Raw genomic sequence first — 16,853 nt, forward strand, 5'->3', positions numbered from 1 at the left:
AAAATACTCCTTAACATTGGTCTTGGGAATGATTTTTTTTGTTATGACATCAAAAGCACAAGAACAAAACAACAAAATCAAAATTTCATTAGTGGGACTGCATCAAACTAAAATGCTTCTGCACAACAACAAAAAAATTAACAAAATGAAAAAGAAACCTACAGAATGGGAGAAGATATCTGCAAATCATATACCTGATAAGAGATTAATATCCAAAATATATAAAGAACTCACATTACTCAATAGCAAAAACACAATCAACCCAATTAATACTAGGCAGAGGAACTAAATAGACATTTTTTTCCAAAGAAGACATAGAAAAGGCCAACAAGTACATGGAAAGATGTTCATCACTTAATCATCAGAGAAATGCAAATGAAAACCAAATGAGATATCACCTCACATCTGTCAGAATGGATATTATCAAAAAGACAAGAGACAGCAAGTGTTGGTGAGAATGTGGCGAAAGGAACCTTTGTGTACTGTTGGTGGGAATGTAAGCTGGTACAACCATTATGGAAAAAGTATGGAGGTTCCTCTGAATATTAAAAATATATATAGAAGTAACATATGATCCAGCAATCCCACTTCTGGTTATATATCCAGAAGAAATGAAATCACTACCTTGAAGAGATATTTGCTATTCCATGTTTATTGCAGCATCAGACACAATAGTCAAGATATGGAAAACAACCTCAGTGTCCACCAATGGTTAAATTAATAAAGAAAATGTGGCATACACACACACACTGGAATATTATTCACCCATGAAAAATAAGGGACTCCTCAATTTGTAGTGACAGGGATGGATCTCAAGGACGTTATGCTACATGAAATAAGTTAGACAGAGAAAGACAAATACTGTATGATATCACTTATATATAGGCTCTTAAAAAGCAAAACTCATAGAAACAGAGAGTAGACTGGTTGTTGTTGCCAGAGGCTGAGGGAAATGCGGCCATGTTGGTCAAAGGGTACAAACTTTCACTTACGAGATGAATAAGTTCTTGAGATCTAATGGATAGTGTGATGAATATAGTTAACAATACTGTATTATATACTCGCAAGTTGCTAAGACAGACAATCTTAAATGTTCTCACCACAAAAAAGAAATGATAATTATGTGAAGTCATGTAATCATTTTGCAATATATAAATGTATAAAATTTTACACCTTAAACTTAAACAATGTTATATGTCATTTATATCTTAATAAAGCTGGAAAAAAAGAAAATAATGTGACCTTTGGGAATAATGGGAATAGCATCGAGACAGGAAGTGAAAGAGTCTACAGAAGAAATGTAGTATGGTTAACAAGACAGTTATCCCAAAACCAAGAATAAATAGAGCCATGAAAATCAATGAAAGCAAAAATGTCCAAAAGGAGGAAGATGCTAATATCATTACAGCATCACTAGCTTAGGTTAAAGGTAGATTTTGTTATTTAAGTTACTGTGCAGCTTCAAATATCAGAAAACCTGCTTTACACTGACTTAAACCAGCAGAGCATTATTTTTCTCAATATACAGTAAGTGTAGAGGAGGACAGCTGCTAGGGATGGTCATAAAGTCCTCTGAGCCAGGTCTGTAGAATTCTTTTGCATTTTTTCGTATGTTATAAGATGGTGGCAACAGCTTTGGGCACTGCATCTGTGTTTAAAGCAGGAAGATAGGGTAGGGTGAAGCCAAGCAGAGTCAGCCTCATCTGACTTACTTAAAATCTCATCAGTAGACTTTTGGGCAGAATCTGCCCCAATGTCATTATTTCAGGAAGGCTGGTAAAAATGAGTATTTCCTTTTTATATCATCTCCAATAGAGGTATTCGTCTACCACAGCATTGAACACATTTTTGGTTTCCTCTTCTCTGTCTTTGCTTTCTCTAGGCATTGTTGCTTAGTGGTAAATATCATAGGTTTAGAAATAAGACAGACACGCTCCACTCCTGACTACCTATGGGACATGAGACGACAACTTCTCTGTGGCCCCAGTTGCCACCCCTGTAAAATGGGGATTACTTGTTATAAGATTAAATTATTAAATTAAATAATTTATAACATACTTTAGTGAAGTAATATTGTATAATATTAAGATATGTGTTATCAATATTAATAGTATCCTATTTGTATATATCAAATGTAGTTATAGCATTCTCTGAGTACATCTTAGCGCTGCCATTTTGGAACCTTCTTGAAGGAAGGAACCATATCTTAGATACCTTCACATATCTAAGATTTTCTATAACCTTGCTTTATGCATTATAGGAGCTCACTAAATATTTCCTAAACCTCTTATTGAATCTAATTAAATCCTGATGGTAACTAACAGCACAATGATGCAAACTGTTAAGTAGAAATACATGAAACATTAAATCTGATGCCTTTCCCAATATAAATGGACATTTCAGCAGGCTCTCTTTGATGTTTATTTCTAATATCACATTGTCAGTTTGTTCAGGGTGGCAGAATCATGTTCATTCCAACAATGGGGCTTTGCATTAAAAGAAAAACAAATCTTCATAAAAGTAATTTTTTCAAATTCCCTCCTCATTCCCCTCAGTTATATCCAAATCATCTTGGCATAGGGCTGCTTCACCAGATGGGCTGTGCATGGAGCCCCAAGGCCTGCAAATTCAGACTGGGAGATCTGCAAAGAAAGCAAATGTCAGCGATGAACATCCTCCTAGGAATACATTTTGCCTCAAATACCAATCCCTCTTTACCTATTAACTTCTTAAAGAGCAGACCTTTCTAGGCAGTGTGCAAAAGTGAGAGTGTGCGCTCAGCAGGCAAATAACAGAGAGTGGATGGTCACAAGGTTAAATAAATCAAGCTGAGAGAAGGAGTCTAACATAAACCAACAATGTAGGAAAATAGCTCACAATCAGTCCATGATTTGTCGGTACAAAAAAGAACCAAATGCCTCAGCTCATCCCCTGGATTGGTGTTATTATTTTACATGGTTAAAAAAAAGGATTAGGTAGGGAGTTTGGGATTGACATGTACACACTGCTATATTTAAAATGGATAACCAACAAGGACCTACTGTATAGCACAGGGAACTCTGCTCAATATTATGTAACAACCTAAATGGGAAAAGAATTTGAAAAAGAATAGATACATGTATATGCATAACTGAATCACAGTTAATCACATAAACTGTACAGTTTGCTGTACACCTGAAACTAACATAACATTGTTAATCAACTATACTCCAATATAAAATAAAAAGTTAAAAAAATGAATTAATTTGTTGAAATAAGGATGAGTCCCACTTGGGGACAGAGTGTAATTAAAGATTACATCAGCTATCTTGCTTTCAGGGAAACAAAGCAAAACAATAAAACAAAAATTAAAGCAAAAAATAATAGCACGTTTTTAAATTAAAAGTTTCAGGAATGAATAAGTCAAATAGTGATTGAAAACCCACCATTGTATGTGCTTAGGATATTACCCATCAATTTGGCAAAGAGTGGCAATGTAAAAATTATATTCAAAACAGAAAATGATCCTATTGTCAAATTAGATCAGGCCAAGAGAATGAATAGGTTGATCACAAAAGAAAGAATATATGTATATACCCTCTTAAACCCTGGACTGATTTCTCACATCACTCTGCAATAACAAAAGCAGAGTGCCCTTTTTAGGAAAAATTAGTTTGAAGAAAGAGTACCTTATATATATATCTATATATCTATATATCTATATATCTCTATATATCTCTATATATCTCTATATATCTATATATATCTATATATCTATATCTATATCTATATCTATATCTATCTCTCTCTCTCTATATATATATATATGGGAAGCAAAGCTTCCCTTGTTTGAAACACACACACATACATTTATGAATTGGCCAAAAAGTTCGTTTGGGTTTTTCCATAAGATGTTATGGAAAGACCTGATAGAACTATTTGGCCAACCCAATACATACAATTGACTCATTCCACATGCTTTTCTGGAGGGAAGTGATAAAAGAAATGAATGGTAAAACACTTAAAACACTAGATTTTCTTCCTTAGAGATATCAAAGGAAGTAATTCCTTTTTATATCTCAATAATCAAGAGTACATTTTAATCATAGTAAGTGCAATAGATATAGACTATCTTAATTTTTTTAAAATAACATTTTGCTAATATTTAAATAGTGATATATTTACTGTGATTATTTTATTAGCTCCTATGGGAGGAAGCAGCATAGTTTGCTATATAGTTGGTTGACTCACAAAATATATACAAAGTATCATCTAGAAATTTAATGTCACTATACTAAATCTTTTCTTCTAGCCTAGAGAATGCATATAAAATATTTCAGCTACATGAAGTTTTAGTTTTCTCCACTTATAATCATAATACATTTATGAAATTTTTACTAGTCAGTGATACATGTTAATAAGGGATAATGGCAAGCTTAGTTGTTTAAGTATTTATTAAATGTGTTATCCAGCCCTATGATAGAAATTTATTTTTCCATGTAAAAAAACTAACTTAAGTTTACACACTTCTTTCTGCAATATTCCCAAACTGAAAATCACATATTTTTTTCTAATGTTTTATAAAAATTAAATGTTTGGAAATAATTTTACGTTACATTTTTGCTATAGAATGATATTTTTATAATTATATACAAAGTCCTCTTTTAAACCTAAGCTATTTTTAATTAATTCATATATCAGGTTTTTTAAAAATTATTCAAAAAACACTACTTGAGGCAATATTAAGTGAAAGACACTGTGATATTCACTGGGGGTAGAAAAGTAAACAAGACTCTTTTCCAGCTAATAGGTTTAAAATCCAGAGCTTGCTATTTAGACACATGTCTAAATGTCTACAAAATATGTCATAAGTGGGACAAGAGAAGTCAGGGAGGACACATCATTGCAGGGGGAGGTCTAGGGAAATCCCTGGAGGAGATGGCTTCCATACTACTAAAAGGAGTAGAAACATTTAGCTTGACAAAAGGGAGGAAGGAGGCATTCTAGGGAGAAACACATAGGAAACCAGGCAAGGTACTACCACATAGCAGAAGGTAATACAAAGAGTCTGAGGCTGAACAGACATAGGGCCCAGATAACGGAGGTCTGTATGTCATGCTCAGGAGACTGGTTTATCTTAAAGGTGATGAAGCATCAGGAAAAGACTTTGAGCAGAGGAATGATGGGGTCATCTTTATGCTTTAGAGCAGGGTTGGGCAAACGCTGTCTGCAAAGGGCCAGATAGTAAATATTTCAGACTTCATGGAGCCTATGGTTCCTATTGAAACTACTTAAGTCTACTGTTAAAGTGCAAAAATGCCCAGAGACAAGAAGTGTGGCCATGTTCCAATAAAACTTTATTTATGGATACTGAAATTTGAATTTCATATAATTTTCATGTGTCACAAAATATTACTTTCCTTTGATTTTTTTCAAAGTTATTTAAACACATAAAAATCATTTTTTGTTTGCAGTTTGTACAAAAGTAGACAGCAGGTCAGATTTGGCTCACAAGCTGTAGTTTGCTCATCCTTGTTTAGATGTATGACTATGGCAAAATCTATGGAGCATGGGCTTGAATGAGACAAGACTGGAGTCATAGGGATCTATTAAGAGGCTATTTCATTCACTCAGTAAAAGAATTATGTGAGCCAGAACAAGGATATTGTTGTAGATATTGAAAGGAAGGGGAAAAACTCTGGAATATTTGGGCAATAAATCAGCAGAATTAGGTAATTAAGAGATTAACCTAAGGGAGAAATCACACAGTACATACAGGTTTCTGGAGTGAATGACTAGGTGGATGGTGGTATCACAAAATATGATAGAGAAGTTAAGTGAACAGGGTGCAGTTTAGGGCAAACAATGATAGATTCAGAGAATTCTGAGAAATTTAAATGCCATGGTGACCAAGGGCTTATTCCACTGCACTAACTAAAGCTATGTTTCATTACTTTAGAAAGACTTTTGCCTGTTCTTTCTGCTTTTATATTTATGAACATACTGCACTGCACTGGGCACCTTGCATTATTTGAAATTTTCTTACTTCAGAGAAGCTAGTTTTTAAAATGGTTCATTTTCCTATTGAAGCTTATACTCAGTTTATTGAACCTTCTGTTTTTCTTTTTTCTGTTATTTATTTTACATTACCTTAAGCTTGCACCCTGCTTCTTTAAGTAACAGGGAGACCAGACCATTCTCTCCCTTTCTGCTCCATTGATCAGTATGAGTTCCTCTAGTTGCTAAACACAAATCACTGGATTTTCAGTAGAATCACTGAGGCTGCCTTAGTAGAAATTTAAGCAAGTTCTTGGCCCATAGAGAAGGTTAGTGTTAGAAAACATACTTGTCCTGTCAAGAAACAAAATTACACTTGTGATGGAATAGTTTGGTAATTGGAAAATAGATTTATAAAAAAAAAACACAACTGTGATCAGGAAACTTGCACAATCCTCTGAGATAGCTTCATCCAACAGACGGCAGACAGCAGAAGCAAAAAGAACTACAATCCTGCAGCCTGTGGAACAAAAACCACATTCACAGAAAGGTAGACAAGATGAAAAGGCAGAGGGATATGTACCAGATGAAGGAACAGGATAAAACCCCAGAAAACCAACTAAATGAAGTGGAGGTAGACAATATTCCAGAAAAAGAATTCAGAATAATGATAGTGAAGATGATCCAGGACCTCATAAAAAGAATAGAGGCAAAGATTGAGAAGATGCAAGATAGGTTTAACAAAGACTAGAAAAAATTAAGAACAAACAAACAGAGATGAACAATACAATAACTGAAATGAAAAATGCACTAGAAGGAATCAATAGCAGAATAACTGAGACAGAAGAATGGATAAGTAACCTGGAAGAGAGAATGGTGGAATTCACTGCTGTGGAACAGAATAAAGAAGAAAGAATGAAAAGAAATGAAGACAGCCTAAGAAACCTCTGGGACAACGTTAAATGCAACAAAATTTGCATTATAGGGGTCCCAGAAAGAGAGAGAGAGAGAAAGGACTCAATAAAATATTTGAAGACATTAGAGTCAAAAATTTCCCTAACATGGGAAAAGAAATAGCCACCCAAATCCAGGAAGTGCAGAGAGTCCCATACAGGATAAACACAAGGAGAAACACACCGAGACACACAGTAATCAAATTGGCAAAAATTAAAGACAAGAAAAATTATTGAAAGCAACAAGGGAAAAATGACAAATAACATAAAAGGGAACTCCCATAAGGTTAACAGCTGACTTCTCAGCAGAAAATCTACAAACCAGAAGGGAGTGGCATGATATACTTAAAGTGATGAAAGGGAAGAACCTACAACCAAGATTACTCTACCCAGCAAGGAGCTCATTCAGATTCGATGGAGAAATCAAAAGCTTTACAGGCAAGCAAAAGTTAGAGAATTCAACACCACCAAACCAGCTCTACAACAAATGCTAAAGGAACTTCTCTAATTGGGAAACACAGAGAAGAAAAGGACCTACAAAAACAAACCCAAAGCAATTAAGAAAATGGGAATAGGAACATACATACCATTAATTACATTAACCATAAAGGGATTAAATGCTCCAACAGAAAGACAGAGGGTCGGTGAATGGATACAAAAAGAAGACCCATATATAGGCTATCTATAAGAGATCCACTTCAGACCCAGGGACACATACAGACTTAAAGTGAGAGGATGAAAAAAGATATTCCATGCAAATGGAAAACAAAAGAAGGCTGGAGTAGCAATAATCATATAAGATAAAATAGACTTTAAAATAAAGAATGTTACAAGAGACAAGGAAGGACACTACATAATGACCAAGGGATCAATCCAAGAAGACGATATAACAATTATAAATATATATGCACCCAACATAGAAGCACCTCAATACATAAGACAACTGTTAACAGCTATAAAAAAGGAAATTGACAGTAGCACAAAAATAGTGGGGGACTTTAACAACTCACTTACACCAATGGATAGATCATCCAAACATAAAATTAATAAGGAAACACAAGCTTTAAATGACACAATAGACCAGATAGATTTAATTGATATTTATAGAACATTCTTTCCAAAAACAGCAGATTACACTTTCTTCTCAAGTGCATATGGAACATTCTCCAGGATAGATCATATCTTGGGTCACAAATCAATCCTCAGTAAATTTAAGAAAACTAAAATCGCATCAACCATCTATTCTGACCATAATGTTATGAGAGTAGAAATCAATAACAGGGAGAAAACATATAAAACACAAACACATGGAGGCTAAACAATATGTTACTAAATAACCAAGAGATGACTGAAGAAATCAAAGAGGAAATCAAAAAATACCTAGAGACAAATGTCAGTGAAAACACGATGATCCAAAACCTATGGAATGCAACAAAAGCAGGTATGAGGGAAGTTTATAGCAATACAAGCCTACCTCAAGAAACAAGAAAAATCTCAAATAAACAATCTAACATTACAAATAAAGGAACTAGAGAAAGAAGAACAAACAAAACCCAAAGTTAGCAAAAGGAAAGAAATCATAAAGATCAGAGAGAAATAAATGAAATAGAAACAAAGACAATAGCAAAGATCAATAAAACTAAAAGCTGGATCTTTGAAGAGATAAACAAAATTCATAAACCATTAGCCAGAGTCTTCAAGGAAAAGAGGGAGAGGACTCAAATCATAAAATTAGAAATAAAAAAGGAAAAGTTACAACAGACAACACAGAAATACAAAGCACCTAAGAGACTACTACAGGTAACCCTATGCCAATAAAATGGACAACCTGGAAGAAATGGACAAATTCCAAAAAAGTTATAACCTTCCAAGACGGAACCAGGAAGAAATAGAAAATATGAACAAACAAATCACAAGTAATGAAATTGAAACTGTATTAAAAATCTTCCAACAAACAAAAGTCCAGGACCAGATGGCTTCACAGGTGAATTCTATCAAACATTTAGAGAGGAGTCAACACCCATCCTTCTCAAGCTTTTCCAAAAAATTGCAGAGGAAGGAACACTCCCAAACTCATTCTACGAGGCCACCATCACCCTGATACCAAAACCAGACAAAGACTACAAAAAAAGAAAATTACAGACCAATATCACTGATAAAAATAGATGTAAAAATCCTCAACAAAATACTAGCAAACAGAATCCAAGAGCACATTGAAAGGATCACACACCATGATCAAGTGGGCTTTATCCCAGGAATACAAGGATTCTTCAGTATATACAAATCAATCAATGTGATACACCATATTAACTAATTGAAGAAGAAAACCCAAATGATCATCTCAATAGATGCAGAAAAAGCTTTTGACAAAATTCAACACCCATTTATGATAAAAACTTTCCAGAAACTGGGCATAGAGGAAACCTACCTCAACATAATAATGGCCATATATGGCAAACCCATAGCAAAAATAATTCTCAATGGTGAAAAACTGAAAGCATTTCCTCTAAGATCAGGAACAAGACAAGTATGTCCACTCTCACCACTATTATTCAACATAGTTTTGGAAGTCCTAGCCATGGCAATCAGAGAAGAAAAAGAATAAAATGAATACAAATTGGAAAAGAAGAAGTAAAACTGTCACTATTTGCAGATGACATGATACTCTACATAGAGAATTCTAAAGATGTCACCAGAAATCTACTAGAGCTAATCAATGAATGTGGTAAAGTTGCAGGATACAAAATTAATGCACAGAAACCTCTTCATTTCTATACAGCAATGATGAAAAATCTGAAAGAGAAATTAAGGAAACACTCCCATTTACCATTGCAAGAAAAAGAATAAAATACCTAGGAATAAACCTACCCAGGTAGACAAAAGACCTGTATGCAGAAAACTATAAAACACTGATGAAATAAATTAAACATAATACCTACAGATTGAGAGATATACCATGTTTTTGGATTGGAAGAATCAATATTGTCAAAATGACTCTACTACTCAAAGCAATCTACATATTCGATGCAATGTCTATCAAGTTACCAATGGCATTTTTCACAGAACTAGAACAAAATATCTTAAAATTTGTATGGAGACACAAAAGACTCTGAATAGCCAAAGCAGTCTTGAGGGAAAAAAAACGGAGCTGGAGGAATCAGGCTCCCTGATTTCAGACTATACTACAAAGCTACAGTAATCAAGACAATATGGTACTGGCACAAAAACAGAAATATAGATCGGTGGAACAATATAGAAATCACAGAGGTAAACCCATGCACCTATGGTCAACTAATCTATGACAAAGGGGGCAAGGGTATACAATGGAGAAAAGATAGTCTCTTCAATAAGTGGTGCTGGAAAAACTGGACAGCTACCTGTAAAGAATGAAATTAGAACAGTTCACGCCCCAACACCATATACAAAAATAAACTCAAAATGGATTAGAGACCTAAATGTAGGACCAGATACAATAAAACTCTTAGAGGAAAACATAGGAAGAAAACTCTTTCACATAAATCACAGCAAGATATTTTTTGATCCACCTCCTAGAGTAATGGAAATAAAAATAAAAATAAACAAATGTGACCTAATAAAACTAAAATCTTTTTTACAACAAAGGAAACCATAAACAAGACAAAAAGACAAGCCTCAGAATGGGAGAAAATATTTGCAAATGAGTCAATGGACAAAGGATTAATCTCCAAAATATATAAACAGCACATGCAACTCAATATTAAAAATACAAACAACCCAATCAAAAAATGGGCAGAAGACCTAAATAGACATTTCTCCAAAGAAGACATACAGATGGCAAAGAAGCACATGAAAAGTTGCTCAACATCACTAATTATTAGAGAAATGCAAATCAAAACTACAATAAGGTATCATCTTACACCAGTTAGAATGGGCATCACTCAAAAATCTACAAACAACCAATGCTGGAGAGTGTGTGGAAAAAAGGGAACCCTCTTGCACTGTTGGTGGGAATGTAAATTGATGCAACGACTATGGAGAAAAGTATGGAGGTTCCTTAAAAAACTAAAAATAGAATTACCATATGACCCAGCAATCCCACTACTGGGCATATACCTGAGAAAACCATAATTCAAAAAGACGAATGCTCCCCAATGTTCATTGTAGCTCTCTTTACAATAACCAGGTCATGGAAGCAACTTAAATGTCCATCAACAGATGAGTGGATAAAGAAGATATGGTACGTATATACAATGAAATATTACTCAGCCATATAAAGGAATTAAACTGGGTCATTTGTAGAGACATGGATGGATCTAGAGACTGTCATACAGAGTGAAGTAAGTCAGAAAGAGAAAAACAAATATCGTCTATTAATGCACATATGTGTAACCTAGAAAAATGGTACAGATGAACTGGTTTGCAGAGCAGAAATTGAGACACAGACGTAGAGAACAAACTTATGGAGACCAAGGAGAGAAAGTGGTGGTGGGTGGGGTGGTGGTGTGATGAATTGGACAATTGGGATTGACATGTATACACTAATGTGTGTAAAATCAATGAGTAAAAATAAATAAGTAAATAGATAGATAGATAAATAAATAAAGTGATCATTTTTATTAAAATAAGGTGCAAGTCTTCTTTACTGACTTGCCTGGAGATCAATGCATGAAAACTATAAAAAAATAAAATAAAATATCTGTCAGTGATTTTTATGGTCAGTTATACACTGTCATCTGAACATCGATAACAAAAAACTTACAAATATTCTTATCTGAACACAGTGTTTTAATTGGAAATAAAGAAAAATACATCAATGGTAACCAACTTTTTTTTAAACTCCCAATTGGGATTTCTGTTGCTGGAGAACAAAAGTAACTTGAACATTGCAAAAGGTCTCACACACTGATGTGTGTCTACACTGTGTCAGCTACTGAACCCTCCCAACTTCCCAGGAGAGACCTGCTGAGCACTCTGGTCCCTGCTGAATAGTTGGACGAAGGAAGCTAAGGCAACAGCAAATCAAAGAATACTAATGAAAGAAAAAAAAAATGCTTGTAGACCCAGGGATTTCTTTCTTCTCTATACCCTCAACTGGGTAACTAAGAATTATTCAAGGGAGTTGTGACCAGGAAGAATTTGTCTGTAGGTATCAAAAAGCAGCTTGGACAGAAACTGGAGACTTGAAAAAAAGTGAATTCACTTTTGTTTCTGCATTTGGGCTGGGTTGGCTTCATCATAACTTGTTCCCACCAGACTGTCTTCTAGGAAGAATGACAATCAAGCAGTTAGGGCCAATGAATTTAACGTTACAGTGAGCCCACAGGGTCTACATCTTCAGATTAAACTAATCTGCCTAGAAAATATCCAGATAGAAAATATTTGAAAATATTATTCAGAGAGTTACAAAAAGCGAAACTTGAATTTGCTGCATGCTGGGAACTATTTCATAGAATTTACTCTATTAAGTATTATAATAGAGTAATATAGATTATTTAAAGTATACTGGAGGATGTGCATAAGTTGTATGCAAATACTATGCCATTTTATATAAGGAACTTGAGCATCCATGGATTTTGGTATCTGTGGGGTTCCTGGGACTAATCCCGTGCAGAAACCTAAGAATGACGTTACATAAATTGCCAAGAGGCATAGCTTAACAAAAATATATGAGGAAAGAAAGTGTTGTTTGCTGAGTAAGATTGTTTCTTCTAACCTTGGAAAACTGATGGTGCTAGCCCAAATTCTCACGTTCCCTCTAAGGAATGTGTATGTCACTTGAAATGTGGTAACCAGATGGAAAGAATGGGAAGTTTGGAAAGCAGGTGTCTGAGCTTCTCTAACCCTGTTCCCTGGAAGGGTTAACCTCACTAAAGATCATGCCTGCTCAGTTTTCATGATAATTTTTTTTTTTTTTTTTGGAGATGCATGTCTTAAACATCAGGCTCATAGTACAAATCCTTCTTGGTCTGATTTCCTGGACACCAAAAACACTTTTCTGATTTTAATTTCACTCCCTGTGATTTTCTACAGAGGGAAATATGCTGTTGCCAGAAGATGGGATTTTCGATGGCCCTTGGCAGTTATGTTTCTTATTTTATTGCCACCATTATTAGAGCGGCTCCTTTTTAGGAATCACAACTACAAATACTTTGTCTAACATTCAAATCTATGAAAGTACATGTTATCCAAACTTTAAAGGGCTAAGGAAAATTAAGAAACTTACCCAAAGACTCATAACTTCAAGCTCTGCTACCAGGATTTGAATCTAGTAGTATTAGACTCCAAACCTGCATTCTAGCTACTCCACCAAATGGTCTCCTTCTAAATCAGTTTTCCAGTAAGTATTCTAGTATTTTGTGAACTGCTTAGATTGAGTCACATTGTGTACAGTTAATTGTGGGCACCAAATCATATCCCAACAATGCCTTTCTCTTAATGAGTCAAGAGGCATTTTCAACAGTTCATAAATATGATTCAGTAATTTATTAACTTATTATCATAATTTGGTGCATAAAAGTTATCACTGGGGAATTATTTTTACTGGAGTTTTTTTTTTGTTTTGTTTTTTTTTTTTTTTTTTTTAGAATTACCAGTGTGCATTGTGTCCTAGCAGCTATTCAACAGTACTTCCTACTTACTGCTCTACATGTTATCTAGCTTACATATTTAAATATATGCATTATTCATTTAACTTGCATGGGGAAATGTTATTATAAACAAAGTTACCTCTAATGTCCATTTTATATCTGACTCTAACTTGTCAATGATGTAAAATGTTACTAGAGATAATTTCTTGCTTGCTCTCTCTCTCTCTCTCTCTTTAAAAGCAACCATGCTCTAAAAATTCAAGGTTAATAAAAGTGTGACTAGACTATCAATTTTCTAAATGGAGGTGGTTCATTCAAGCTGAAACCCCAACTTGATAGACTTCTCTGTTTTAAACATTCCATTAATGAAATGAATCAGTTTTATTTGAAAATTTGGATTCAGGATCAATAGGTTGTAATAAATTAGGTTAAAAACAAAACAAAACAAAACAAAAAAAAACCTCAGGGCTATCAACATGAAAATGTCTCCTCTCCTATGTTAGCCAAAAGCATATTGTTTTTAACTGAAGTAATGATTATGGAGATAGGAGAAATAATGATTTGTGCTATAATAATAAAAGGTATTCTCTATTAAAAGAGACAGGTTGATTATTGTTTGCACATTTTTTTAAGTTAAAGTATAATGCTTCAATTATTTGCTACCCCAATGTTATTGAAAACAATATAAATATTCTGAATATTGATTTTGTTTGTAACAAATTACACTCATTTTTACATATATATGTAGAATATAATATAATTTGATAATAAAATAAACCCTTAAAAGGTTTCCACTTAGGACCAAAAAAGGAGGAACCTTTTTGTCTTATGGTGAATAATTTAGAAGATTTTTTTAGTATATCACTAAATGCTAGGCAACATTTTTATACTGCTCAGAGTATCCTATTTTGTCTAATTCATTGTAGATTGTACTATGACTCTTTCCATCTCTAACAAAAAAGTTAAGTTATTAAATAAGAATAAATATTTCAGAGATGTTAATGTTTTTTAGGTATTGGGGTTGATTGATAAATGATACTGAAATTAGGCTGGGAGATTAGAAGCCAGATATAGGAACTGAATGAAGATTAGGGTGAAGATATGAATGTAAATGAAGCTAAGTAGAAAATGTTGAGATCTGTAAGAAAACATGGTGGAAACTGATTTAGAAAGGTACAAGACCATTAAAATCAGCACAAATGCTACTGTGAAAGAGACAGTGAGGAAAAGAATAGTGGCTCATGAGGTATAGTCACATGGAAGATAAATTTACACAAGCAGATGGGGAGGTTCTAAGAAAGACTGGTGCATCTATGGGTGTGTCCAATCTAGGAAAAGCTAGAGAGACTAGACCTGAACTTAGGCAGCTATGAAGAAAGATGTTCACTTTGCCAAGGAAAAGCTATATCTCAAACCAAAGAAATATATGCAATATTCCTCTAAGCCTAAGATGAAAAACGTGTAAGCTATTCTGGCCTCTGCTTTAAATGAACCAGCTTGGAGGCAAAAAAAATAAAAATAAAAATACAATCCATGAAATTACAAATGGTCTGTACGTACAGAGATTTCACTGGATACATAAAACCAAAAATGCCTGTGTACCTAAAGCTTACCTTCTAACATGTCCATCACATCTGCTCTATTTGAAGGCACATGGCTACATACTATTTAATATACTAAGTGTCTACATTCTGTTTCATATAGTCCTCTATTTAAGGGTAGATGCTAAAAAGTGTGTGCATATACTGGATAAAGGCCAATTGATAAGCTACTAGGGAGCTTTTCCAAAGCTCGGCCCAAGTTAAGATCCTGGAGTCTAGTGTCAGCCAGATTTTCTTTTTCAGGACACTCAACTGGAGATTGGAGATACATGGAGAAAGTTTATCATTTGATAGAAAAGAAGCCAAGAGTCTTTAAGTTAGAGCATAGACAATGTGAAACAGCTGAAAATTTGAGTTGCAGAAACTATGAGTAATCAGAAGTTATGAGTGAGCAGAATTCATGAGGTAGAGAAGATCAGATACACAGGGGAGAGTTTGAATCAGGTTGTAGGTAAAATAAGAATTACAGAATCAGAAATAAAAAGAATTTGAATGCCTATCTCATACCATATACAAAAATTAACTCAAATGGAGCAAAAGCCTAAATGTAAGAGCTAAAATTATAAAACTCTTAGAAGAAAACAGAGATGTAAATCTTCATGATCTTGTATTAGTCAATGTTTTCTTAGATATGACACCTAAAGTACAAGCAACCAAAGAAAAAAAATATAAATTGGACTTCATCAAAATTAACAAAAACTTTGTACTTTGAAGGACACTGTCAAGAAAGTGAAAACAAAACCCCACAGAATAGGGGGAAGTTCTTGCAAATCATGTATCTGATTAACCTAAGCATTTATACAAAGAAGGTATGCAAATGGCCACTAAGTGCATTAAAAGATGTTCAACGTCATTAGCTAGCTATCAGGAAAATGCAAATTAAAATAATAATGAGATAACACTTCACATCCACTAGGATGGCTATAATCACAGGCAGACACTAGTGTTGGCAGGGGAGTGGAGAAATTGAAACACTTATACAATGCTGGTGGGAATGTAAAATAGTGACACTTTGGAAAACAGTCTCGCATTTCCACCAAAGGTTAAACATAAAGCTACCATATGACTCAGCAATTCCATTCTTAAGTGTGTACCCAAGAGAAAAGAAAACCAATGTACACACAAAAACATGTACACAAATATTAATAGCGACATTATTCATAATAGTCAAGCAGTAGAAAAATCCAAATTTATATCAACTGATAAATGGATAAATAAAATGTGGTATATCCACATGCTACATCATGGATGAACCTTGAAAATATGTTAAGGGAAAGAATCCAGTCACAAAATACCACATTTTGTATGATTTCATTTATATGAAATGTCCAGAATAGGTAGATACATAGAGAATGAAAGTAGTTTAGTCATTGGCTAGAACTGGGGGTGGATGGAAAATGGGGAGGGGCTGCTGCCAAAGGTCATGGGGTCTCTTTTTTGGGTGATGATAATGTTCTAAAATTGATTATGGTAATAGTTGTAAAATCCTGTGAATATACTAAAAATCATTGAATTGTATATTTTAAAGTGATACACTATATGTGAATTATATCTCAAAAAGCTGTTGTCAAAATAAATGGATTCTATCAGTTTATTAATAGCTTTTCAGGGTCCATAGAGTACAGTGATATATATTTTCCTATTCCCTTGAATTTTGGCTGTGTGTCACAAATATCTATCTGCCCCATTTCCACATTTTCCATTACAAGAATCACCCTTGTTACTACATAACATACTACAAGTTTTTCTCTATTATA

General features: G+C 34.1%; 1 protein-coding gene across 1 annotated transcript in view; it reads right to left on the reverse strand.

The window, feature by feature from the left end:
* The window catches only part of RALYL (RALY RNA binding protein like), a gene marked incomplete at its 5' end in the record, with an annotated part of 468,135 nt that overhangs the window by 360,943 nt on the left and 90,339 nt on the right, over positions 1-16,853 (reverse strand). The gene's annotated exons all lie outside the window — the stretch shown is intronic.

The sequence above is a fragment of the Mesoplodon mirus genome (assembly GCF_964341445.2).
Source record: "Mesoplodon mirus genome assembly, chromosome: 16".
NCBI classification, from domain to species: Eukaryota; Metazoa; Chordata; class Mammalia; order Artiodactyla; family Ziphiidae; genus Mesoplodon; species Mesoplodon mirus.